Consider the following 27,608-nt stretch of genomic DNA (forward strand, 5'->3'; position numbering starts at 1 on the left):
TAGGGAGGGCAGATTAGGGGTTAATAAAATGTATTATAGTGTTTGCGAGGCGGGAGTGCGGCGGTTTAGGGGTTAATACATTTATTATAGTGGCGGCGATTTGCGGTCGGCAGATTAGGGGTTAATACTTGTAGTTAGATTGCGGCGACGTTGGGGGGGCAGATTAGGGGTTAATAACTATAATGTAGGGGTCGGCGATGTTAGGTACAGCAGATTAGGGGTTAATAGCTATAATGTAGGCGGCGATATCGGGTCGGCAGATTAGGGGTTAATACTTGTAGTTAGATTGCGGCGACGTTCGGGGGGGGCAGATTAGGGGTTAATAACTATAATGTAGGGGTCGGCGGTGTTAGGGACAGCAGATTAGGGGTTAATAGCTATAATGTAGGCGGCGGCGATATCGGATCGGCAGATTAGGGGTTAATACTTGTAGTTAGATTGCGGCGACGTTGGGGGGGCAGATTAGGGGTTAATAACTATAATGTAGGGGTCGGCGGTGTTAGGGACAGTAGATTAGGGGTTAATAGCTATAATGTAGGTGGCGGCGATATTCGGTCGGCAGATTAGGGGTTAATAAAATAATGCAGGTGTCAGCGATAGTGGGGGCGGCAGATTAGCGGTTAATAAGTGTTAGATTAGGGGTGTTTAGAGACTCGGGGTACATGTTAGGGTGTTTGGTGCAGACTTAGTGTTTCCCCATAGGAAACAATGGGGCTGCGGTGTTAGTTTTTTTTCAGCCGAAACTCCCATTGTTTCCTATGGGGAAATGCCGAATTTTACCGAGCTAATTCAGATTTATTCGGAGATACGGCAGCTATTTCGGATTCATTCGGTAGATTCGGAAGTATTTTAATTCGGAAATCCAAATCGATCCGAATCTCCGAATTTACAGAATTTTCCGAATTTCCGAATAAATCCGAAACGAACCGCACATGTCTACCTAACACTACACTATCAATAAATTAATTAAATAAAATACCTACAATTATCTACAATTAAACCTAACACTACACTATCAATAAATTAATTAAATACAATACCTACAATTAAATACAATTAAATAAACTAACTAAAGTACAAAAAATAAAAAAGAACTAAGTTACAAAAAATAAAAAAATATTTACAAACATTAGAAAAATATTACAACAATTTTAAACTAATTACACCTACTCTAAGCCCCCTAATTCCTATGGGGGAATCGTGCACGAGCACGTTTTTGAAAATGGCAGCGTCCGTAAGCACCGCTGGTATCAAGAGTTGAAGTGGTGGTAAATATGCTCTACGCTCCCTTTTTTGGAGCCTAACGCAGACCTAAGATAGCTACAATGTAATTAATAATTACATTGTAGCTATTTTAGGATTTATATTTATTTTTACAGGTAACTTTGTATTTATTTTAGCTAGTTAGAATAGTTACTAAATAGTTATTAACTATTTAATAACAACCTAGCTAAAAGAAATACAAAATTACCTGTAAAATAAATCCTAACCTAAGTTACAATTAAACCTAACACTACACTATCATTACATTAATTAAATAAATTAAATACAAATAACTACAATTAAATACAATTACATAAACTAACTAAAGTACAAAAAATAATAAAAGCTAAGTTACAAAAAATAAAAAAAATAAGTTACAAACATTTAAAAAATATTACAACAATTTTAAGCTAATTACACCTAATCTAAGCCCCCTAATAAAATAACAAAGCCCCCAAAAATAAAAAAATGCCCTACCCTATTCTACATTAAAAAAGATCAAAGCTCTTTTACCTTACCAGCCCTTAAAAGGGCCTTTTGTGGGGCATGCCCCAAAGAAAACTGCTCTTTTGCCTGCAAAAGAAAAATACAACCCCCCAACATTAAAACCCACCACCCACATACCCCTAATCTAACCCAAACCCCCTTAAAATAACCTAACACTAATCCCCTGAAGATCATCCTACCTTGAGTTGTCTTCAGCCAGCTGACCCACCGATGGAACCGAAGAGGAGATCCGGAGCGGCAGAAGGGATCCTCCAAGGGGCGCTGAAGAAGTCTTCCATCCGATGAAGTCATCATACAGGCGGCGCTGAAGAAGTCTTCCATCCGGGCGATGTCATCTTCCAAGCGGCGCTGAAGAGATCTTCCATCCGGGCGATGTCATCTTCCAAGCGGGGTCTTCAATCTTCTTTCTTCAGGATCCATTTTCATCCCGCCGACACGGAACATCCTTCTTCCCCGACGGACTAACGACGAATGAAGGCTCCTTTAAGGGACATCATCCAAGATGGCGTCCCTTCAATTCCGATTGGCTGATAGGATTCTATCAGCCAATCTGAATTAAGGTAGGAAAAATCTGATTGGCTGGGCCGGAAAAGTGCCGAGCGTACCTGCTAGTTTTTTGATAACTAGCAAAAGTAGTCAGATTGTGCCGCACTTGTGTGCGGAACATCTGGAGTGACGTAAGAATCGATCTGTGTTGGACTGAGTCCGGCGGATCGAAGCTTACGTCACTAAATTCTACTTTTGCCGGTCTCTAGCCTTTGATAACTAAGGCAAATCAGCCTCGCCACAAATACGCTGCGGAATTCCAGTGTATTTGAGGTTGACGGCTTGATAACTACCCCCCATTGACTGCACTTACTACACCCAGTGATAAAAAGTTTTTATTCAACTATGGGTTTAATAATTTGTGACTTTGCAGCATATCCAATTATCTCTAAACAATCTGAATTTAATCTTTCTTGTATCCATGTTGTGATATTTGTTCAAATATGTGTTTTCTTTTAAATGTTTGTATTTCACGTGTTCAATACTTACACTTTGATTGGACACTGCCTCTTTAAATGGAGGGTCAGTGTTGCAGAAGTCATTGCTATGACTAAGTGCCAAGTAACAGCACGAAACGCGTAAGGACTTCTGTTTTTGCTGCCTCTCTGTACCTTGTTTTTATCTATGCTTTATTAAAAGTTATTTTTTAATGTTTAAGCCTGTAGCGTGCAGACGTTTTTCTTTTTCTGTGTACTAAAAGACTTTCTACTTTAGCGCAGGCCTTGGGATCCTACGCACTAAAGCTCCTATTAACATGCCCTGGGGATCTGTGAAGAAGGGTCTAGATTAGCTCAGCTCTTCAGTATTTTTAACCCCTTTTGTAATTTAAAGGAAACTAATAAATACTGAAGAATTTTGTCTGTATTTCTTTGTTTTTTTCCTGGCGCATCGCTCTGATATGTGTTTTGTGAAAGCGACACAAATAACCGCGTTTCATTAACATTTTTGTATCTGTAACTAAATGAATGCACATGTCTACTAATAACAGGTTGTGCTCTTTATGCAAGATAATATTACAGAAGATTGAGTTACTTACTGATATGTTGCTAAGTGTATAATTGGATACAATTATATTAAACATATAAAAAGGTTTTAGAAAGTAAAATGTGGTAACATTCATGAAAAAAAACATTCACAGCTAGATTACGGGCTTTGAGCGCTATAGGGAAATTAATGAGCGCCACAAAAGCGTTGTTATTTCACCTCCCTATAGCGCTGCTATTACAGGTTTTAAAAAAGCAGGCTTGTGGGGGTGAAATGGTTGCATTGCGCTCCATACCACACCGAAATACAAAAGCTGCTTTGACGTGCTCGTGCACGATTTCCCCAAAGCCTAACACCTGCGATCACAGAATGAAAAGCTCTGTAACGCAGCCCTATTGATGTCTAGAGGGAAAGAAAAAGTTATGTTTAAACCTAACACCCTAACATAAAAACCACGTCTAAACACCCCTAATCTGCCGCCCCTAACATCGTCGCCACCTACATTACACTTATTAACCCCTAATCTGCCACCCCCGACATCGCCTATACCTACATAAAGTTATTAACCCCTAATCTGCCATCCCTAACATCGCTGCCACCTACATTACACTTATTAACCCTTAATCTGCTGCCCCCAATGTCGCCACAACTATACTAAAGTTACTAACCCCTAAACCACTGACCTCCCCCATTACTAACACTACATAAATATATTAACCCCTAAACCTAACCCTAACATAACCCTAAGCATAACCCTAACACCCCCTAACTTAAATATAATTAAAATAAATCTAAATTAAACTTACAATTATTACCTAAATAATTCCTATTTAAAACTAAATACAAACTTACCTATAAAATAAAACATAAGCTTTCTACACTATAACTAATAGTTACATTGTAGCTATCTTAGGTTTTATTTTTATTTTACAGGTAGGTTTGTATTTATTTTAACTAGGTAGACTAGTTAGTAAATAGTTATTAACTATTTACTAACTACCTAGTTAAAATAAATACAAATTTACCTGTAATATAAAACCTTACCTGCCTCACAATAAAACCTAACATTAAAATAAAATAAAATAAATTAAATTAATTAAATACAATTATCTAAATTACAAAAAAAATAAACACTAAATTACACAAAATAAAAAGCAAAATTATCAAAAATAAAAATGAATTACACCTAATCTAATATCAAAATAAAAAAGCCCACCCAAAATAAAAAAAATCCCTAGCCTACATTAAACTGCCAATAGCCCTTAAAAGGGTCTTTTGCAGAGCATTGCCCCAAAGAAATAAGCTCTTTTACCTGTAAAAAAAATACAAAGAACCCCCCAACAGTAAAACCCACCACCCACACAACCAAACCCGCCAAATAAAAACCTTCCTAAATAAACCTAAGCTAAACATTGCCCTGAAAAGGGCATTTGGATGGGCATTGCCCTTAAAAGTGCATTTAGCACTTTTACATTGCCCAAAACCCTAATCTAAAAATAAAACCCACACAATAAACCCTTAAAAAAGCCTAACACTAACCCTGGATGATCCACTTACAGTTTTCGAAGACCGGACATCCATCCTCATCCAGGCGGCAGAAGTCTTCATCCAAGCGGGCAGAAGTCCTCTTCGAAGCCGGCAGTCATCTTCATCCAAGTGGGCAGAAATCTTCATCCAGACAGCATCTTCTATCTTCATCCATCTGGTGCAGAGCGGGTCCATCTTCAAGACATCCGGTGCGAAGCATCCTCTTCTTACGAAATCCGCTGGAAAATGAAGTTTCCCTTTAAGTGACGTCATCAAAGATGGCATCCCTTACATTCTGATTGGCTGATAGAATTCTATCAGCCAATACTAATTAAAGGGGAAAAATCCTATTGGCTGTTGCAATCAGCCAATAGGATTGAGTTTTCATCCTACTGGCTGATCCAATCAGCCAACAGAATGAGAGCTCAATCCTAAGGAATGTAAGAAACGCCATCTTGAAAGACATCACTTAAAGGGAAACTTCATTTTCCAGCAGATTTCGTAAGAAGAGGATGCTCCGCGTTGGATGTCTTGAAGATGGACCTGCTCCGTGCCGGATGGATGAAGATAGAAGATGCCGTCTGGATGAAGACTTCTGCCTGCTTGGATGAAGACTTCTGCCGGCTTTGAGGAGGACTTCTGCCCGCTTGGATGAAAACTTCTGCCGCCTGGATGAGGATGGATGTCCGGTCTTCGAAAACTGTAGGTAAATCCTCGGGGGTTAGTGTTAGGTTTTTTTTATGTTTGAATATTTTTTATTAGTTTGAAATAATAAACAGTTACAGAAATAGGCATATTCTCCTCTCCGTTGACCTCTCTCATCTGGTGTTCCAGGGAGGAGTTTTACAATATTGCATCATTACTCAACCATTGATTCAAATTAAAAATTTTTATAAAACTTTATAACAACCCATTGTCTACCTATTATGTTCATATAAACCTTTTCAGATCAGTATCTAATGGGCAATAACAAAGTCCCGTAGTTTAGTCCATATCTCTTCAGACCTCCTCTTTCTTTCTTCTTCTTTTTTTTTTTTTTTTCTTTTTAAAACAAGAAATGTTCATTCATAAGGTCTAGCTTTATATCAATCTTATATTGATATATAACCAAACGTTGCTTTGAATCCAGGATTAATCATTTTGTCTATAGGTACTTTAAGTCAGAGAGTACAACGTTGAGAGAAGATAGAATTAAATAAACTGGGTTAAAGGGGGATGAAAAGGGTGGGGAAGGAGTAGGAAGTGACGACACATCATATTCTAATCTGTGCTATATGTACATCAATAATTAAAAGTTTTTATGAATGATATGACCACTCTGGGCCACATCTTCCGACATTCTTATACGACTTAAACTCACTTACTTATCCAATAATACCATACCACTTGGACCATTTCCTTATTATCTAGAGTGTTTGATGCCATCTCATATATAGTGTATGTATATTGGATTTTATTATATATCTCTGTCCAAGTTGGACCACCCGTTTTCCAGTGTCTGGCTATGCATGTCCTTGTGACTGTGCATAGGATCTTGATAAATGTATTAATATGTTTATTGTATATACTAATATGTTCATGTAAGAGAGCCTGTTGAATTGTGATATCAATAGTTTCATCTAGGAGTTGATTAAGGAAGGAAGATAGTTGTCTCCATATACCCGTGATTTCCTTGCAATCCCACCACATATGCCTGTATGTTCTTATTTCTCCACATCCTCTATAGCAGTATATACTTCCCTGTGCATGCATATGAGCCGTTCTCGTGGGTGTTAAATACCAGCGGTAGATGGTCTTAATAACATTTTCCTTAAAGTCCACACTTATAAGCCCTTTCTCTGCATTCTGGAATATTGTTTCCCATTCTTTGATGTCTTTACAAATAAGAAGTTCTTTTTCCCATGCCAACATAGTTGAGGTTTTTGTAGTGATCTGAGAGGCCTGTATGGCTACATATAAAAAAGAAATGGCATGTTTGTTGCGGTCTTCTGATTTACAGAAGAGTTCCATTGGTGTAATGTTGCTTTCTCTCTGGTTTCTCAGATATGTCTGGATAGCCGAGTGTATCTGTAAATACATGTACCAGTGTAGTTTCAATGGACTTATTTTTGTTTGAAGTTGATTGAATGAGAGTGTAGTTCCCCCCCATTTAGTCTGCCACTCTATATAAGCCCTTATTTTCCCATTTTTGAAGTTGAGTCCAGAGTTCACTATGCAATATAAATCTTATCGGTATGTATAAGGAGTATTTTGGCATGTGTTAGGTTTTTTTAAAGGTTTATTGGGTGGGTTTTATTTTAATATTAGGGTTTTGGGCAATGTAAAAGAGCTAAACGCCGTTTCAAGGGCAATGCCCATCCATGCATAAGCTGTATTATATAACATATAAATATTAGCTGTCTGATTACAGTACTGTCTGTCTGATGGTGCTGTGTATAAACATGATATAAAATTACCTTTAGGTTACATGTATAAGCTGTATTATATAACATATAAATATTACCTGTCTGATTACAGTACTGTCTGTCTGAGGGTGCTGTCTATAAACATGATATAAAACTACCTTTAGGTTATATGTATAAGCGGTATTATATAACATATAAATATTACCTGTCTGATTACAGTACTGTACTGTCTGTCTGAGGGTGCTATGTATAAACATGATATAAAACTACATTTAGGTTACATGTATAAGCTGTATTATATAACATATAAATATTACCTGTCTGATTACTGTACTGTCTGTCTGAGGGTGCTGTGTATATACAGTACTGTCTGTCTGAGGGTGCTGTGTATTAACATGATATAAAACTATCTTTAGGTTACATGTATAAGCTGTATTATATAACATATAAATATTACTGTCTGATTACAGTACTGTACTGTCTGTATGAGGGTGCTGTGTATAAATATCATATAAAACTACCTGTATGTTACATGTATAAGCTGTATTATATAACATATAAATATTACCTGTCTGATGTCTGTACTGTCTGTCTGAGGGTGCAGTGTATAAACATGATATAAAACTACCTTTAGGTTACATGTATAAGCTGTATTATATAACATATAAATATTACCTGTCTGATTACTGTACTGTCTGTCTGAGGGTGCTATGTATAAACATGATATAAAACAACCTTTATGTTACATGTATAAGCTGTATTATATAACATAAATATTACTTGTCTGATTACTGTACTGTCTGTCTCAGGGTGCTGTGTATAAACATGATATAAAACTACCTTTAGGTTAAATTTATAAGCTGTATTATATAACATATAAATATTACCTGTCTGATTACAGTACTGTACTGTCTGTCTGAGGGTGCTGTGTATAAACATGATATAAAACTACCTTTAGGTTACATGTATAAGCTGTATTATATAACCTATAAATATTACTGTGTGATTACAGTAATGTCTGTCTGAGAGTGCTGTGTATAAACATGATATAAAACTACCTTTCGGTAGAATCCTATCAGCCAATCAGAATTCGAGGGACGCCATCTTGGATGACGTCCCTTAAAGGAACCGTCATTCTTCAGTTGGACGTCGCCGGAAGAAGATGGGTCCGCGGTGGAGGTCTTCAGGATGGAGCCGGTCGTCATCGGATTAAGATAGAAGATGCCACTTGGATCAAGATGGTTGCCGGTCCGGATCGCCTCTTCTTCCCGGATAGGATGAAGACTCTGGATCCTCTTCTGGATCTCTTCAGCCACCGGATGATGGATCGCCAACCCCCGCTTGGGTTGGATGAAGATTTTGGAGCCAGGACGGATTGGTGATACCTGGTGAGGTGAAGACAAGGTAGGATGATCTTCAGGGGCTTAGTGTTAGGTTTATTTAAGGGGGGGTTGGGTTAGATTAGGGGTATGTGGGTGGTGGGTTGTAATGTTGGGGGGGGGGTATTGTATTTTTTTTTTTACAGGCAAAAGAGCTGAACTTCTTGGGGCATGCCCCGCAAAGGGCCCTGTTCAGGGCTGGTAAGGTAAAAGAGCTATTTATTTATTTATTTATTGTTTGTAGTTATTTTTATGGTGCGGCCAGAAAAAAGCCGGCGTTAGATTTTCGGGTCGTTACCGACAAAACTCCAAATCTAGCCGTTAGTAATTTTTTTGTGTAGATTTAAATTATTTGAGTAGGGTTAGGTGTTTAAATATATAATATAGTTATTTTAATTTGTAGTTTTATGTAAATTTTAGTTTAAAAGTCAGGTTAGATTAATTATTAATTTAATATAGTTTAATGTAATTTTATTATAATAGTTAGGGTAGGTTAATTATTAGTTTAATATAGTTTAATGTAATTTTATTATAATAGTTAGGGTAGGTTAATTATTAGTTTAATATAGTTTAAAAAGTTTTAAAGGTAAGTTTAAATTTATTATAAGATAGGGATAAGTTAATATTTAATATAAAGTTAGCTGGTTGTTAGGTTTAGGGGTTAATAGGTTAATTTAGTTTATGCCGATGTGGGGGGCTGACGGTTTAGGGTTAATAACTTTATGTAGCTGGCGGCAGTGTCATGGCGGCAGATTAGGGGTTAATAAGTATAATGTAGGTGTAGGGGGCGGCAGATTAGGGGTGTTTAGACTCGGGGTACATGTTAGGGTGTTAGGTGTAAACGTAACTTTTCTTCTCCCATAGGAATCAATAGGATATCGGGCAGCAGCGAACATAAGCTTTCGCTGCTTTCTGACTCCCATTGATTCCTATGGCATCCACCGCCTCCATGCGGCGGATTGAAAACCAGGTACGCTGGGCCGGAATAGTGGTGAGCCTACCTGCTAGTTATTTGTTAACTAGCAAAAGTAGTCAGATAGTACCGAATTTTCATTCGGAACATCTGTAATGATGTAAGCATCGATCTGTGTCGGACTGAGACCGGCGGATCGTATGTTACTTCACAGATTTTTACTTTTGCCTGTCTGTAGGGTTTAATAAATAAGGAGAATCAAGCTCTCCACAATTATGCTGCGGAATTCCAGCGTATTTGCGGTTGACGGCTTGATAAATAGGCCCCATTATATCAAACTAGTCCTAAAGCCCATGTACACGGGCAAAAATCCCCATCCACTTGGATCCCCTTTCCCTCCCTCCTTCCCTGCCGCTCTGAACATTTTTATTTTCCCATCCGCTACCGCCCCCCCTGCCACATGCCCCCTGCCCACTCCCGCCCCCTCTCCCGTAGTATTGAAACTATTAGAAGTGTTAAATGTTTGTACATACTGATAATTACTTTGTGGAGAATATGGTCCTGTGTGTTTTTATTTCAACCCAGTTTCCAATCTTATCTAAGTGTTTTTGATGAGAAAACCCCTACAGTTCTTTCTGTTATGGAATAATGTGGGACATAACAGCATTAATCCATATGGTGATGTATTGCATGCAATTACTATATGATTATTTAGATCACAATGCACGAATATTCGCATTTTAATGAGAATTTAATTTCCCTTGATTTTCTTTATTTCAACAAAAGTTTCAAATGTGTTCTTTCTCAAATAATCAATGTAGAGGCTAAAATACGTGACTCATTTCGAACAAATCTGGTATAATAATTTAGTTTTTAGAAACTACAACCTTAAAGGGACATAATACTCATATGCTAAATCACTTGAAACTGATGCAGTATAACTGTAACAGGAAAATATCACCTGAGCATCTCTATGTAAAAAAGGAAGATATTTTACCTCACAATTTCCTCAGCTCAGCAGAGTAAGTTCTGTGTAAAAAGTTATACTCAGCTACTGCTCAGCTGCAGGTAAAAAAAAAAAAAAAGGAAGAAATGAACAGCAGCCAATCAGCATCAGCAGTGCTGAGGTCATGAACTCTTTGACTGTGATCTCATGAGATTTCATAGTAAACTTCCTTAAACTCAATAGGGAAATAAGATGAGTGTGCATGTAAGCTCACTCCCTTCACTGTCCCGGGACAGACATACTGATTTGCTGCTTAGAAGTCCTTTACAATGGTATGTGGCTACTGAGGAATTTTTGAGGTAAAATATATTACTTTTTTACATAGATATGTTCAGGTGATATTTTCTAGTCAGTTTTTTACAGCTATGCTGCATCACTTTCAAGTGTTTCAACATGTGGGTATCATGGCCCTTTAATTGAGTTACATTTCTGGGTATTGGTGCTCTTTGTAATGACTAAGTGCCGTTATTGAGTCGCAAAATGCATAGGTTTTTGTGCTGTCTGTTGACCGCACAGACTGTCACTGTTGTTATTTTCTACTACTTTTGAGCTCCCCGGTTTGCAGTGCTGGAAGATTGTTTGTATACTGTTTATTATGCCTTTTTTATAAGGGATGGGCGAATGTGTTTATTTTCAAATTCGAATGTTAGAAAGAATGTTATTGTAGAAATTCGATTTACATAATCGAATGTTGATAAGAACGATTATTCATAAAAATTCTATTATCGAATATTTACAGTTTTCGAATGTGACATTCGAATTCGAATATTACTTTTATACAACACAGATGTAGACTAGAAATACTATTTTGAATTAGAATGTGACAATCGAATATGAATTACATTTATAAAACACAGTATTAGACTAGAAATACTATTTTGAATGTGACATTCGAATTAGAATGTAACATTCAAATTCGAATATTACATTTATAAAAAAACTGTTGTAGAATAGAAATACTATTTCAAATTTGAATGTTACATTCGAATTTCGAATGTCACATTCAAATTCGAATATTAAATTTCGAATATTAAATGTGATATAAAATACATAGCTAAACATTCTATTATTCGAAAAAATATTTTCGAATGTTATTGTAAGTTTCGAAAATGAAAATTCGAAAATAGAATGTAAAAATGTTATATAAAAATTCGAAATTCGATTTGAACGAACAAATGTATCAAAATTCATCTTAAATTTCGAATTTTTAGAAACATTCGCCCATCCCTACTTTTATATGCAACCCTGTTTTATCTATAACAAAGTCTTTATGAACGGACATTCTTTTAGGTTGACCTTTAATCCATTTCCATGAATATTTGTAATTCTGATTCTATATTTCTATGATGTTCTTCTTCATTGTCTTATGTTACCAACATATCATACAATAAAGTGGGCTGGATTACAAGTGGCACGGGAAAACACGTTTGCACGATAGCGAAAACTTCACTAGAGTTAAGCTTTTTGCAGTAGTCGGGTTGCACTTATATTACAAGTTTTAAAAAAAATCGTATTTTGCGCAAGCGTTAACCCGACTAGCGCAAAAATCCTAATTTAAATTATTGCGTGCAAGCTCATGTATTCCCCCATAGGAATTAATGGAGAAAAAAAACCTAACACCCAATTCTCGCACAAGCAACATAGCATTTTTGCATTCCCCAAAGAAGTCAATGGAGAAAAAACAAATGTTAAAAAACAACATAGCATATTCGCATTAGCAAATAGAAAATATTTACAGTAAATCTTTATTGAAAATGAATTTATATAAATAAGTTTTTTCATGTTTTCATCTACTTAATGGCAAAGGTCTCTAATGCGCACACACACACACACACATATATATATATATATATATATATGACTGTAAATACATAGATACACATATAAATACATAAAAATATATATATATACGTAAATAAATATATATATATATATATATATATATATATATATATATATATATACTGTACAGGTAGCCCTCAGTTTACGCCGGGGTTAGGTTCCAGAAGGAATGGTTGTAAATCGAAACCGTTGTAAATTGAAACCCAGTTTATAATGTAAGTCAATGGGAAGTGAGGGAGTTAGGTTCCAGGCCCCTCTCAAAATTGTCATAAGTAACACCTAATACATTATTTTTAAAGCTTTGAAATTAAGATTTTAAATCATAAACAGCATTATAAACCTACTAATATAGAATGTATCATCATCAAACTAAGTTTAACTAAGTTTAATGAACAAAAACATTTGCTAACAGCACCTAATTAAATAATTACACAACAGATTGCATCATCATCAACCTAAGTTTAATGAACAAAAACATTTGCTAACAGCACCTAATTAAATAATCACACAACAGACTGCATCATCATCAAACTAAGTTTAATGAACAAAAAGTTTTTTTTTTTACTTGCATTTTTCTGCAATCAGTTCTCTGCATTATTAGCATGCTAGATAATATTGGGTCTGCACCTATTCTATGCATTTCAATCTGCAGTAATTAATAGGCAGTTAGGCACCCTCAGCTCAAGCTGCTGGACAGGAAGATAATAGGGAAGTGGCTGCTCGATAGCTAATGTCTGCTCTGTGTACATAGATAAATTTCAGACCTGTTAAGTTGCATAACTTTGCTGCAAAACAAGCGGACAGCTCCACCTACTGGCTATTTTAATTAGTGCACATGACTGAAAAAAAAGGTTGTTATTCTGAAACGGCGCAAATTGAACCGGCGTAAAACGAGGGCCACCTGTATATGCAAATACATATTTACACATGTATATGTACTGTATGTATCTCTATGTTAAAGCCCTTTGCCTGTCTTTTTATTCTAACCCCTGCGATCTCATATCTTTGAGCCCTTATAACTTTTTTATGCAATATTTTTTTAACTACTTTCTAATTAGATGATGGTATTATAAGTATAACTTTACTTTTTAATGTATTTTTGAAGTGTTTTGTGGAACTTTTTTGTTTTAGTAAACAGTTAACCACTGCTCTAAGATTGCAGTAAGGATTTCGCTCAACTTGTAATATCAGCGCAATTAAAAATGCTCGCGAAAAGACAATATCGATTGTGCAAAACTGTTTTCCCCTCACTTGTAATCTAGCCCAGTGCCTGGTATTCCAGTGAGGATTTCCTCCATAGTCCTCTGCTAAACGGAGCTGGTGTAATGCCAAATGCTATCCTGTTATACATGAATAACCCTTTATGTGTATAGTTAGAAATTACTGATTCTGGAAGTACCTTTAATTGTAAGTAAGCAATTATAAAGGTGCTAGTGCTATCCTGACCCAGACTAATATATACCACACAAGGTGCCCACCTGGTCCTGACCAAGACTAATATTTACCACACAAGGTGCCCACCTGGTCCTGACCCAGACTAATATTTACCACACAAGATGCCAGCCTGGTCCTGACCCAGACTAATATTTACCACACAAGGTGCCCACCTGGTCCTGACCAAGACTAATATTTACCACACAAGGTGCCCACCTGGTCCTGACCCAGACTAATATTTACCACACAAGGTGCCCACCTGGTCCTGACCCAGACTAATATTTACCACACAAGGTGCCAGCCTGGTCCTGACCCAGACTAATATTTACCATACAAGGTGCCAGCCTGGTCCTGACTCAAAATACTAATTGCAAAACAGAAAGATAAGCAGTCTGCCAGAATGAACAGCAGCATCAATAGCTTGTTCTATGGCCCGGTTACCACCTGGAAGTAGCTTCTTTCTGCCCAATTGTGCTTTTCACAGATGAAAACTTTCCTGTAGTATATCAGTCTGATCCCGCCGACAAGGTCAGTCCAGCACTGAAATACCAGGCAATTCTCCTTTAAACAAGGAAAAGGCAACACCAGACGATCATTCCGGCCTTCTGTGGGCCTCGTCAGTGAGGTGCAGCCATATTCCTCTAAGCACACTAGGCAAGGAGTCCACGTCTGGTTTCCCCATCACCCATAGGGAGACTATCCCCAGGGTCATATTTACATATGCAAAACAGAAAGAGAAGTAGTCTGCCAGGAACGAACAGCAGCATCAATAGCTTGTTCTATGGCCCGGTTACCACCTGGAAGTAGCTTCTTTCTGCCCAATTGTGCTTTTCACAGAGGAAAACTTTCCTGTAGTATATCAGTCTGATCCCGCCGACAAGGTCAGTCCAGCCCTGAAATACCAGGCAATTCTCCTCTGTGAAGGGGCATAGTGTGCTAAAAGAGTATACACCCTGAGTGCCACTGGAAATGAACAGGCACAGAAGTTTTTCTATCTTTTGTTCTGTCTCAGCTGAGTGCATATCTCTCTCTTTTTATATTTATGCAAATTGCTCTTGGGTCTCCCTAAGAGTAAAAGGGCAAACCAGACGTGGACTCCTTGCACACATGCCCTTAGAGAGATGCGACTGCACCTCACTGACGAGGCCCACAGAAGGCTAAAATGATCGTCTGGGGTTGTTGTTTCTCTTGTTCAGAGAAGAATTGCCTGGTATTTCGGTGCTGGACTGTCATTGGGCAAGGTCAGACTGATATGCTACAGGATATTTTTTCTCTGTGAAGGGGCATAGTGTGCTAAAAGAGTATGCACCCTGAGTGGCACTGAAAATTAACAGGCACGGAAGTTTTTCTAGCTTTTGTTCTGTCTCAGCTGAGTGCATCTCTCTCTCTTTTTATATTTATCAAAATACTAAATACCACAAAAGGTGCCAACCTGGTCCTGACCCAGACTAATATTTACCACACAAGGTGCCAGCCTGCTCCTGACCCAGACTAATATTTGCCACACAAGGTGCCAGCCTGGTCCTGATCCAGACTAATATACACACAAGGTGCCAGCCTTGTTCCGACCCAGACTAATATTTACCACACAAGGTGATCGCCTGCTCCTGACCCCGACTAATATTTACCACACAAGGTGCCAGCCTGGTCCTGACCCAGACTAATATTCATCACACATGGTGCCTACCTGGTCCTGACCCAGATTAATATTTACCAAAGAAGGTGCCAGCCTGGTCCTGACCCAGACTAATATTTACCACACAAGGTGCCTACCTGATCCTGACCCAGACTAATTTTTACCACACAAGGTGCCAGCCTGATTCTGACCCAGACTAATAATTACCGCACAAGGTGCCCACCTGGTCCTTACTCAGACTACTAATTACCACACAAGATGCCAGCCTGGTCCTTACCCAGACGTATATTTATCACACAAGGTGCCAACCTGCTCCTGACCCAGATTATTAATTACCACACAAGGTGCCTACTTGGTCCTGACTCAGACTAATATTTACCACACAAAGTACCTACCTGTTCCTGACCCATACTAATATTTATCACACAAGGTGCCAGCCTGCTCCTGACTGAAACTAATATTTACCACACAAGGTGCCAGCCTGGTCCTGACCCAGAATAATATACACACAAGGTGCCAGCCCGGTCCTGACCCAGATGAATATTTAATAATGCAAATGCAACTGGTACTGTGTGTGTTAAAGTGAAGAAAGCCAAACGAGAGCCTAAAATTAGGTGACCTTGATTGGGTGCTACCCTCCTACTATGTATAGATTCACATAGCTAATAAAGAAAGAAAAAAGGGAAGAAAAGAGAAGAAATCAGAGTGGGAAAAGGGAAATAGTGGTTATGGGGCACAATCTTCTACTACTGTTAAGAAGTATTTTAATAATTCATTTTAAAAAACACTTATTATGTATGGATAAATATCCATAGACCAGTGGGGATACAAAGGTAAATTAAAAAACTACAACCCCCAAAATCAGGTCCTAAATTCCTGATCAAAATGTGAACTATCTACAGCACAGAACTACAGACAGTCATACTCTTAATACTAGGTTGGTCACAGAGACACATCCTCCAAGTATTCCTGGGCGATAATCTGAAAACTCTGCTCTGGTCTGGGGGATGAGTATGTGGCAACTCTAGTAAAAATCTATCACACACATATGCATTTCGGCCCGTAATGGCCAATATGAATGAAAATACCTGAGTGATTGAACTTAAATCCGGTTTTTAAACTATTGAAAGCACACCCTCTCAAGAGCGTCATCAGCAGTACAGCCAATTACAGCACTCCTCGTCAGCATTACCTACCAATCACTCACCGGGGGGGAGTGCGCATTACGTATCTTGTCTACAATCAACTGCATTGATACACTAGGAGCAAATGAAGAGCAAGGAACTACTCCATCAAAGCTTTTGGATTTAATGGGAGGGGGGGGGTCTGGTTTATTATTGACATCGATCCTATGCATGTAAATACACAGATATGCTTAGTGTATATGATGTCACTGTATATATATAGATCATCAACATCACAGTCAGTTAAGCTTCGCAAATAATTTGTTAAGACAGATGTTATTTGTGACGGATACCCCGGCTACCCCGACTGGGCAGCTCCGCCAAACGGGTCCTGCTTCCTCCCTGCTGACTGCAGCTATGTAGCTGGCAAGTGACCACAGCCTGTAGCCACCTCTGATGCCCGACAGCACCAGTACTAGGGGTCCCACCCTGTGGCAGACTCCAGCTACCCCGACTGAGTAGCGCTGCCAGAGGGTCCTTCCTCTGCCTGGAACAAGTGGCTATGTAGCCCAGGAAAGTGATTTCTATGTAGCCCAGGAAATTGATTTTAGCTGGAGCTCACCCAAATAACTAGACAGACTAGCCTTCAGGTGAACAAGAACTGATTTTATTGTAAAACATACACTCCTTTTATACACTTAGTTCATGTTGATAACACAAAGGACAATCCCACTATTTTCCCGCCATTTTCACCCCTCCAGACTGACCGGCGCCTCCATAGGAGCCACAGTCCTACATAATCTCAATACATAGGGGTGGCGGTTTCGGTGTGATCCTGGCGGCACTTCCAGGGTGTCATTTTAAAGCTCTCGGTCCCCAGATTTCACAGTCCAAATATCAGCATGACTGTGGAACCGGAGTTACCGGAGTTACAGTCCGTTGAACTTATGGGGTTAGGGTGTCCAAAACTGCTTGTGCAATGCCGCACCCTGCAGATTCGCAACCAATTGGCCGCTAGCAGGGGGTGTCAATCAGCCCGATCATATGAGATCGGGCGGTTTGATGTCCGCAGCCTCAGAGGCAGCAGACCAGTTAAGGAGCAGTGGTCTTAAGACCGCTGCTTCATAACTGCTGTTTCGGGCGAGCCTGAAGGCTTGCGCGGAAACAGGGTCATCAGGGGCCGTTCAGCCCTTGATAATTCGGCCCCTTTATGTTAAAGTATGTTGGAATTGACTCAATGATAGCAGGATTAATATATATATATATGATATGAAATGTTTGAATATATAACAATTTTAAAACAAAAAATAGTTTATGAGCTTAATATGTGTATATATAAGTAAAAAAGTTTACTGTGATTCACCAAATTTAATGAATATTTGTTGATACACCTTTTAGACAAAATCTGTTGAAGATTTATAATATATTTATTCATTATTTCGAATTGACAAAATACTTTTAAAACAATATGCAGTAATGTGTCTTTGAAAAAATGTGCCTTTAAGAAATTGTGCCTTTAAGATCAAGGATATAAATACCCGTATTATGCTCCCAAGGAGTCACCTTAATAAAAGCATTTATTGATGAAACGTTTAGGAAGTGACAGCTGGTATAAAAACTATTGGAAATTTGACAATAGTATCTACAAAAGAAAAGCTCCAACTTTTGAAACTACGGATCATCAAAATTAAAGGGACAGTCTACACCAGAATTGTTATTGTTTTAAAAGATAGATAATCCCTTGTTTACCCATTCCCTAGTTTTGCATAACCAACAGAGTTATATTTATATATTTTTTACATCTGTGATTATCTTGTATCTAAGCCTCTGCAGACTGCCCCTTTATTTGTTCTTTTGATAGACTTGCAGTTTAGCCAATCAGTGATGGCTCGCAGGTAACTTCATGTGCACAAGCACAGTGTTATCTATATGAAAAACATGAACTAACACCCTCTAGTGGAGAAAAACCTGTTAAAATGCATTCTTAAGAGGCGGCCTTCAAGGTCTAAGAAATTAGCATATGAACCTCCTAAGTTAAGCTTTCAAATAAGAATACCAAGAGAACAAAGAAAAATTGGTGATAAAAGTAAATTGGAAAATTGTTTAAAATGACGTGCCCTATCTGAATCATGAAAGGTTTTTTTGGACTAGACTGTCCCTTTAAGCCTTTCAGAAACACTGGTTCAACCACAAGGAGAAACAACAACAGCCGTTGAAACGCTGAGACGCTGTTGAAGGTGGAAGATCTGCACCGAGTCTATACAGCACGTCTCCTTAATCTCCACTTCTAAAGGACCAAGCAGCTTTTTTTTTAACCAGAAGTCAGTGCTATGGAGACATTTTGAGCTATATTACAAATGGCGCAGAAATGATTGCGCTAGCGTTATCACGATCATTTGCACCCCCTCTCCATTGCGCTGGTATTACAAGTTGAGCAAAATCGCAATTTCGCTAGTACAATCTTAATTTACGTGGTTAACTGTTTTCCCAAAAATAAAAAGTTGCACATAGCCCTTTAAAAATAAATTAAAATGTACAGGTACATTCATATTAACACTGTCTTCTTACAAAAAATATTGCACACAAAAGTTATAAGGGATCAAAGATACTAGGGCCTCTATTTATCAAGCTGTCAACCGCAAATATGCTGGAATTCCGCAGCGTTTTTGTGGCGAGCCTGATTCGCCTTAGTTATCAAAGGCTAGAGACCGGCAAAAGTAGAATTCAGTGACGTAACATACCATCCGCCGGACTCAGTCCGACACAGATCGACGGTTACATCACTCCAGATGTTCCGGACGCAAGTTCGGCACAATCTGACTACTTTTCGAAGTTATCAAGATCCTACCAGGTACGCTCGCCAGTTTTCCGGCCCAGCTTACCTGGTTTTCAATCCGCCGCCCTGGAGGCGGCGGGTGCCATAGGAATCAATGGGAGTCTGACAGCAGCGAAAGCTTATGTTCGCTGCTGCCCGATATCCCATTGATTCCTATGGGAAATGTCTACACCTAACACCCTAACATGTACCCCGAGTCTAAACACCCCTAATCTGCCCCCCTACACTTTCGCCACCTACTTTATACTTATTAACCCCTAAACCGCTGCTCCCGGAGCCCACCGCCACTCTAATAAACTTATTAACCCCTAAACCGCCGCTCCCGGACCCCGCCGCAACTAAATAAAGTTATTAACCCCTAAACCGCCGCTCCCGGACCCCACCACAACTAAATAAAGTTATTAACCCCTAAACCGCCGCTCCCGGACCCGCCGCCACCTACATTATATTTATTAACCCCTAATCTGCCCCCCCTACAACTCCGCCACCTACATTATATTTATTAACCCCTAATCTGCCACCCCCTACACCGCCGCCACCTACATTATACTTATTAACCCCTAATCTGCCCCCCCTACACCGCCGAAACCTACATTATATTAATTAACCCCTAATCTGCCCCCCTACACCGCTGCCACTATATTAATTTTATTAACCCCTAAACCTAAGTTTAACCCTAACCCTAGCACCCCTCAACTTAAATATAATTTAAATTAATCTAAATAAATTTACTATTATTAACTAAATTATTCCTATTTAAAATTAAATACTTACCTATAAAATAAACCTTAAGATAGCTACAATATAATTAATAATTACATTGTAGCTATTTTAGGATTTATTTTTATTTTACAGGCAACTTTGTATTTATTTTAACTAGGTACAATAGTTATTAAATTGTTATTAACTATTTAATAACTACCTAGCTAAAATAAATACAAAAGTACCTGTAAAATAAAACCTAGCCTAAGTTACAATTACACCTAACACTACAATTAAATAAATTAAATTAAATTAATTAACTACAATTACCTACAATTAAATACAATAAAATAAAATAAACTAAAGTACAAGAAAACAAACACTAAATTACAGAAAATAAAAAAATTACAAGAATTTTAAACTAATTACACCTTCTCTAATCCCCCTAATAAAATTAACTAAACTACAAAAAAAACAAACACTAAATTAAAGAAAATAAAAAATACAAGAATTTTAAACTAATTACACCTTCTCTAATCCCCCTAATAATATAAAAAATCCCCCCAAAATAATAAAATTCCCTACCCTATACTAAATTACAAATAGCCCTTAAAAGGGCCTTTTGTGGGGCATTGCCCCAAAGTAATCAGCTCTTTTACCTGTAAAAAAAGAAATACAACCCCCCCAACATTAAAACCCACCACCCACACACCCAACCCTACTCCAAAACCCACCCAAACCCCCCTAAAAAAAACTAACACTAACCCCCTGAAGATCACCCTACCTTGAGCCGTCTTCACCCAGCCGGATGCAAGTGGACCTCCAGAGGGGCAGAAGTCTTCATCCGATCCGGGCAGAAGAGGACATCCAGACCGGCAGAAGTCTTCATCCAGGCGGCATCTTCTATCTTCATCCATCCGCAGCGGAGTGGGTCCATCTTCAATCCATCCAACGAGGAGAATCCTCTTTCATCGATGTCCTAACGAAGAATGAATGTTCCTTTAAAGTATGTCATCCAAGATGGCGTCCCTTGAATTCCGATTGGCTGATAGGATTCTATCAGCCAATCGGAATTAAGGTAGGAAAAATCCTATTGGCTGATCCAATCACCCAATAGGATTGAAGTTCAATCCTATTGGCTGATCCAATCAGCCAATAGGATTGAGCTTGCATTCTGTTGGCTGTTCCAATCAGCCAATAGAATGCAAGCTCAATCCTATTGGCTGATTGGATCAGCCAATAGGATTTTTCCTACCTTAATTACGATTGCCTGATAGAATCCTATCAGCCAATCAGAATTCAAGGGATGCCATCTTGGATGACGTCATTTAAAGGAACCTTCATTCTTCATTAGGACGTCGATGGAAGAGGATGCTCCAAATGGGCTGGATTGAAGATGGACCCGCTCCGGATGGATGAAGATAGAAGATGCCGCCTGGATGAAGACTTCTGCCGGTCTGGATGTCCTCTTCTGCCCAGATCGGATGAAGACTTCTGCCCCTCTGGAGGTCCACTTGTGCCTGGCTGGGTGAAGACGGCTCAAGGTAGGGTGATCTGTTAGGTTTTTTAAGGGGGGGTTTGGGTGGGTTTTAGAGTAGGGTTGGGTGTGTGGGTGGTGGGTTGTAATGTTGGGGGGGTATTGTATTTTTTTTCAGGTAAAAGAGCTGATTACTTTGGGGCAATGCCCCGCAAAAGGCCCTTTTAAGGGCAATTTGTAACTTAGTATAGGGTAGGGAATTTTATTATTTTGGGGGGATTTTTTATTTTATTAGGGGGATTAGAGAAGGTATAATTAGTTTAAAATTCTTGTATTTTTTTATTTTCTGTAATTTAGTGTTTGTTTTTTGTAGTTTAGTTAATTTTATTTAATTGCAATTAGTTTTATTTATTTGTAGTTAATTTATGTAATTATTTTAATGATAGTGTAGTGTTAGGTGTAATTGTAACTTAGGTTAGGTTTTATTTAACAGGTAAATTTGTCTTTATTTTAGCTAGGTAGTTGTTAAATAGTTAATAACTATTTAATAACTATTGTACCTAGTTAAAATAAATACAAAGTTGCCTGTAAAATAAAAATAAATCCTAAAATAGCTACAATGTAATTATTAATTATATTGTAGCTATCTTAGGGTTTATTTTATAGGTAAGTATTTAGTTTTAAATAGGAATAATTTAGTTAATTATAGTAATATTTATTTAGATGTATTTAAATTATATTTAAGTTAGGGGGTGTTAGGGTTAGGGTTAGACTAAGGTTTAGGGGTTAATAACTTTATTATAGTGGCAGCGGTGTAGGGGGGGCAGGATAGGGGTTAATATATATAATTTAGGGGGCGGTGGGCTCCAGGAACGGCGGTTTAGGGGTTAAACATTTTATTTAGTTGTGGCGGGCACCGGGTGCAGCGGTTTAGGGGTTAAACTATTTATTTACTTGCGGCGGGGTCCGGGGTCGGCAGGATAGGGGTTAATAACTTTATGTAGGTGGTGGCAGGGTCCGGGAGCGGCGGTTTAGGGGTTAATATATTTATTACAGTTGCGGCGGGGTCCGGGAGCGGCAGTTTAGGGGTTAATAAGTTTATTTAGTTGCAGGGGGCTCCGGGAGTGGCGGTTTAGGGGTTAATAAGTTTATTTAGTTGCGGGGGCTCTGGGAGCGGCGATTTAGGGGGTAAAACTGTATAGTATAGTGTGGGTGCTTAGTGACAGGGTAGCAAGAAAGCTGCAAATAAGCTGAAGAGCAGTGAGATCGATGACTGTTAGTTAACAACAGTCCGCTGCTCATCGCACCGTACTTGGTGCGCGTCTTTTTGACAGCTTTCTTGATAAATTTGGCGAACGTATTCTGGTCCGCGGCGGCGATGTTAGGCAATCTTAGGTGAGCGTATTGGGGCCGTCGAATGCAGGTAAGTGGACAGCTTGATAAATAGAGGCCATTATCTCAGGTATTAGAAGAAAAAAAGCAGGCAAAGGGCTTTAACATTGAGATACATACATATACATGTCTAAAGATGTATATGTATATATATATATATATATATATATGTCTATGTTTGTGTATATGTATTTATGTATTTATATGTATATATATATGTCTGTTAATACATATATACACATATAAACACATAAATATATATATGTAAACACATTAGAGTCCTTTGCCATTAAGTAGCTAAAAACATTAAAAAAAAAATATTTTTGAAATATTTATATTTAATAAAGTTTTTAGCTATGTATTTACTGTAAATGTTTAAGATTAGCTATTGAGAATGCCCTGTTGTTTGCGCGATAGTGGAGTGTTAGGTTTTTATTTTTCATTTTTTTTCTCCATTGACTTCTATGGGGGAATACATGCACGTGATATTCGTGAAGATCGGATTTTTGCGCTATCCGGGTTACCGCTGGAGAAAAAACAGATTACTTTGAACTTATGGGACGCGATCCGATATACGGCGTAGTTTGCAGCGCAAGCGAGGGAACCCGCGTCGCCCGCAGTTTCTTGCGCCACGTTAGAAACTGCCAGCGCCTACAAAACCTGACTAAAGTATGAAATCACCCGTACTGTCTAACACGCCTCCTAAACATAGCCCGACACGTCTAACCCTCTATCCGCTATCCCCCCTCACTATCCTAACAATAAAAAAAGTTATTAACCCCTAAACGACCGCTCCCGGACCCCGCCGCCACCTAATAAAGTTATTAACCCGTAAACCGCCGCTCCCGGACCCCGCCGCCAGCTATATTAAATCTATAACCCCCTAAAGTGAGCCCCTAACACCACCGCCATCTACCTTACCTACCCCCTAAAGTGAGCCCCTACCCCGCCGCCATCTATTTTAAAATTATTAACCCCTAATTTAATCCCCCTACCCCGCCGCAATCTATATTAAATTATTTAACCCCTAAAATACTAAACTATCCCTACCACTAAACCTATGTCTAACGCTACAAATAGCCCTGAAAAGGGCTTTTTGTGTGGCATTACCCCAAAGTAAACTGCTCTTTTGCCAGCCCTTAAAAGGGTTTTTGGCAGGGCTTTGTCACAAAGTAATCAGCTCTTTTGCCTACAATCTAAATCCCCCTACACCGCTGCCACCTATAATAAATGTATTAACCCCTAATCTAATCCCCCTACACCGCAGCCGCCTATATTAAACACATTAACCCCTAATCTAATCCCCCTACACCGCCGCTGCCTATATTAAACACATTAACCCCTAATCTAATCCCCCTACACCGCCGCCAGCTATATTAACCCTAATTATATTAGGGTTAATATTGTTAATATAATTATTATATTATATATATTAACTATATTAACCCTAATTATATTATGGTTAAAGGGACACTCAGGCTTTATTACATTTTCATGATTCAGATACAGAATGTAATTTTAAACAACTTTCCAATTTACTTCCATTAAAAAAAATGTGCACAGTCTTTTATATTTACACTTTTTTTGAGTCACCAGCTCCTACTGAGCATGTGCAAGAACTCAGACTATACGTATATGCATTTGTGATTGGCTGATTGCTATCACATGGTACAGGGGGAGTGGAAATATACATAACTTTAAAATGTGTTAGAAAAGAATCTACTACTCATTTGAAATTCTGAGTAAATGCTATTGTATTGTCTTGTTATCTTGCATTTGTTGATTATGCAAATCTGCTGTGTTTACTGGTAGGATTCTATCAGCCAATCGGAATTAAGGTAGGAAAATTCTGATTGGCTGATTTAATCAGCCAATCAGAATCAAGTTCAATCCGATTGGCTGATTCAATCAGCCAATCAGATTGAGCTTGCATTCTATTGGCTGTTCCGATCGGATTGAACTTGATTAAATTTTCCTACCTTAATTCCGATTGGCTGATAGAATCCTATCAGCCAATCGGAATTCGAGGGACGCCATCTTGGATGACGTCCCTTAAAGGAACCGTCATTCGTCGGGAAGTCGTCGTCGGAAAAAGATGGGTCTGCGGTGGAGGTCTTCAAGATGGAGTCGGTCCTCATCGGATGAAGATAGAAGATGCCGCTTGGAAGAAGATAGTTGCCGGTCCGGATGTACTCTTCTTCCCGGATAGGATGAAGACTTTGGAGCCTCTTCTGGACTTCTTCAGCCGTCGGATGATGGATGTCTAGCCCCCACTTGGGCTTAGATGAAGATTTCGGAGCCTGGAACGATCGGTGATACCTGGCATGGTGAAGACAAGGTAGGAAGATCTTCAGGGGCTTAGTGTTAGGTTTATTTAAGGGGGGTTTGGGTTAGATTAGGGGTATGTGGGTGGTGGGTTGTAATGTTGGGGGGGGGTATTGTATGTTTTTTTTTACAGGCAAAAGAGCTGAATTCTTTGGGGCATGCCCCGCAAAGGGCCCTGTTCAGGGCTGGTAAGGTAAAAGAGCTTTGAACTTTAGTAATTTAGAATAGGGTAGGGCATTTTTTTATTTTGGGGGTCTTTGTTATTTTATTAGGGGGCTTAGAGTAGGTGTAATTAGTTTAAAATTGTTGTAATATTTTTCTGATGTTTGTAAATATTTTTTTATTTTTTGTAACTTAGTTCTTTTTTATTTTTTGTACTTTAGTTAGTTTATTTCATTGTATTTATTTGTAGATATTGTATTTAATTAATTTATTGATTGTGTAGTGTTAGGTTTAATTGTAGGTAATTGTAGGTATTTTATTTAATTAATTTATTGATAGTGTAGTGTTAGGTTTAATTGTAACTTAGGTTAGGATTTATTTTACAGTTAATTTTGTAATTATTTTAACTATTTTAGCTATTAAATAGTTCTTAACTATTTAATAGCTATTGTACCTGGTTAAAATAAATACAAAGTTACCTGTAAAAGAAATATTAATCCTAACATAGCTATAATATAATTATAATTTATATTGTAGCTATATTAGGATTTATTTTACAGGTAAGTATTTAGCTTTAAATAGGAATAATTTATTTAATAAGAGTTAATTAATTTCGTTAGATTTAAATTATATTTGTTAGGGGGGTGTTAGTGTTAGGGTTAGACTTAGCTTTAGGGGTTAATACATTTATTAGAATAGCGGTGAGCTCCAGTCGGCAGATTAGGGGTTAATGTTTGAAGTTAGGTGTCGGCGATGTTAGGGAGGGCAGATTAGGGGTTAATACTATTTATTATAGGGTTAGTGAGGCGGATTAGGGGTTAATAACTTTATTATAATAGCGGTGCGGTCCGCTCGGCAGATTAGGGGTTAATAAGTGTAGGCAGGTGGAGGCGACGTTGTGGGGGGCAGGTTAGGGGTTAATAAATATAATATAGGGGTCGGTGGTGTTAGGGGCAGCAGATTAGGGGTACATAGCTATAATGTAGGTGGCAGCTCTTTGCGGTCGGCAGATTAGGGGTTAATTATTGTAGGTAGCTGGCGGCGACGTTGTGGGAGGCAGGTTAGGGGTTAATAAATATAATATAGGGGTCGGCGGTGTTAGGGGCAGCAGATTAGGGGTACATAAGTATAACGTAGGTGGCGGTCGGCAGATTAGGGGTTAAAAAAATTTAATCGAGTGGCGGCGATGTGGGGGGACCTCGGTTTAGGGGTACATAGGTAGTTTATGGGTGTTAGTGTACTTTAGAGCACAGTAGTTAAGAGCTTTATAAACCGGCGTTAGCCCAGAAAGCTCTTAACTACTGAATTTTTTCTGCGGCTGGAGTTTTGTCGTTAGAATTCTAACGCTCACTTCAGCCACGACTCTAAATACCGGAGTTAGAAAGATCCCATTGAAAAGATAGGATACACAATTGACGTAAGGGGATCTGCGGTATGGATAAGTCTCGGCTGAAAAGTGAGCGTTAGACCCTTTCCTGACTGACTCCAAATACCGGCGGTAGCCTAAAACCAGCGTTAGGAGCCTCTAACGCTGGTTTTCACGGCTACCGCCAAACTCTAAATCTAGGCCTTAGGGTTTATTTTATAGGTAAGTATTTAGATTTAAATAGGAATATTTTAGTTTATAATATGAATTAGATTTATTTAATAAGAATTTAGTTAGGGGTGTTAGGGTTAGATAGAGTTAATATAGTTAATATAAGTACTATAGTAACTATATTAACTATATTAACCCTAATATAATTAGGGTTAATATAGTTAATATATATAATGTAATAACTATATTAACTATAATATACTTAGGGTTAATATAGATAATATAGCTGGCAGGGGGGGTAGGCAGATTAAATTAGGGGTTAATAATTTTAATATAGATGGCGGCGGTGTAAGGGGCTTACATTAGGGGTTAATACTATTAATATAGGTGGTGGCGTTGTAGGGAGGGCAGGCTATAGGGCAAAAGAGCTGTTTTCTTTGGGGCAAAGCCCTGCAAAAGGCCATTTTAAGGGCTGGTAATAGAGCTTATTACTTTAGGGATATTAGATTAGGGGTTAATAATATTAATATAGCTGGCGGCGGTATAGGGATATTAGATTAGGGGTTAATAATATTAATATAGCTGGCGGCGGTATAGGGGGATTAGATTAG

The sequence above is a fragment of the Bombina bombina genome, chromosome 5 (genome assembly GCF_027579735.1).
Source record: "Bombina bombina isolate aBomBom1 chromosome 5, aBomBom1.pri, whole genome shotgun sequence".
Classification (NCBI taxonomy): Eukaryota; Metazoa; Chordata; class Amphibia; order Anura; family Bombinatoridae; genus Bombina; species Bombina bombina.